The sequence below is a fragment of the Pyrus communis genome, chromosome 5 (assembly GCF_041283825.1).
Source record: "Pyrus communis isolate YQ-2024b chromosome 5, ASM4128382v1, whole genome shotgun sequence".
NCBI lineage: Eukaryota > Viridiplantae > Streptophyta > Magnoliopsida > Rosales > Rosaceae > Pyrus > Pyrus communis.
This window is the reverse complement of record NC_142569.1, coordinates 30,409,639-30,411,324: the sequence shown is the minus strand read 5'-3', so window position 1 is coordinate 30,411,324 and position 1,686 is coordinate 30,409,639. Positions and strand designations below refer to the sequence as shown.

The window sequence follows — 1,686 nt, the reverse complement described above, 5'->3', positions numbered from 1 at the left end:
TAACAATGCGGCAATACTGCAACAAAAATAGCGGCAAAAATGAAAAAAAAAAGCAGCAAAACTGCATAATCCACTGTTAGGGATATAAATTGTGTGAAAGTTAAAAGATTCTTGAGAGCAAGGCCAATCCGAGTACCATACGCGGGTGCACTTTCTTTGCTTAAACAAGTAAGATTTAGCGAAAGCTTCCCAGCCCACAACTACAGTTTCAACTCTAGAATACACCTATCAAAAAGAGATTAAATCATATACCTCATAAGTAAAGGAGATGAGGAGAGATGTCATTCAAGAGATTGAAATAAGGCATGAAATCAAACGACATGATGAACAAAAATAGTATCATCATGTGGATCCAACACCGAAAATTTTGATATGAGAAGGACCATTTACCGTGGACATGAGATGCAACAGCATGAAAGTAGCAGCTATGCCATCATTACCAAAAACAGTTGTAAGATGCCTCAAGAGAGATTCCCTGATCTCTTTCACCACGTTGGGCTTTGGCTGTAAGGTAGACAATAATAGCATTGTCAAACACAATACCTAAGTAATTAAGGGAAGGATGCGGAAGTGCGGAAATTTAGAGATCCCAGGTTTGCATATACACACGCAGACAGGCATAGAAGTCCAAGTTTCCTGTGATTGTAGGGGAACAAGGAAGGAAGTCGTGAACTGCAAGTTTCCTGTGAATAAAACAATGGAGACGTGGTACCTGCACCAAGGGAAAAATGTGAAACAAAAAAAAAGTATAAAAATGTACGTACTTATGTACAGAACCAAACATGAAATTTAGTCTTTTCTTGTATATGGAGACCAACAATTACATAAATGCAAGATGAACCAATACCTTATTAGGGGGCAAGTGAACCAACACATCTTCGCTAAAACCATTTGTGAAGTCATCTGATGCATCCTTGTCCTCTTTAAACTCTGAATCGAAAGTGAAGACTCCAAAAAACTCAAAAACCTCATTTAGCTTTGAGCCAGCCTCCAAACAATCATTTACCTAAAAGCAACAGGAGTTTCATCAACTTTCACGAAAAAAGAGAACAAATCTCGGTTCATCATTTTTCTATAAGTACAATTACTTGTCCAATGTACCTTAATAAGATAAGGAAGCAAATCCCTGTCGACATGAGGCTCCATAATCACACTAGAGCTGGTGTCCTCAGTAATTGACTGCTGAGATGGAGTAGGAAGGGAAGAATGTCCATTCTCTTTCTGGAAAACGAGAAGAAATTCAGTATGAATAAGTATATGTAGGGGAAAAATTGGATGGACTCGAATAGTGGTGCAAAATTGGATGACTAGTGTAGTTGAACTAATTAAAACATAACATTCAATAAATGGTGCGGTTTCGGTTTCGGTTTTGGTTTCGGTGTGGTTTTGAAAACCCAAAATTGAAACCAAACCGTTTTCTTTGCTGCGGTTCGGTTTTGAATCTAAAACCGTTTCAAAACCGCAAAACCAATCTGTTTGGTGCGGTCCGATTCGATTTGTTTTGGTTTCGGTTTTCAGTTCCAAGTGCCCACCCCTAGAGTGAATCACCTAAAGATTGAGCAACATACTATACAAAAGGGAACTAATTCGATTGATAAGTATATGTGAGATTGAAAAATATTAGAGAGCAATTAAGTGCTGCAGGAGAGTATATCTTAGACAGTGATGCTATAATTGCTAGTTTGG

The 1,686-nt window shown here is 38.1% G+C and overlaps 1 long non-coding RNA gene across 1 annotated transcript; it reads right to left on the bottom strand.

Moving 5' to 3' along the window:
• Positions 1-336: 336 nt before the first annotated feature.
• LOC148697121 (uncharacterized) lies at positions 337-980 on the bottom strand. The gene is made up of 3 exons (XR_015962089.1): positions 848-980; positions 606-712; positions 337-504 (listed from the first exon to the last, which is right to left on the bottom strand). It is a non-coding gene; the product is annotated as an uncharacterized LOC148697121 (long non-coding RNA).
• Between the last annotated feature and the right edge of the window lie 706 nt (positions 981-1,686).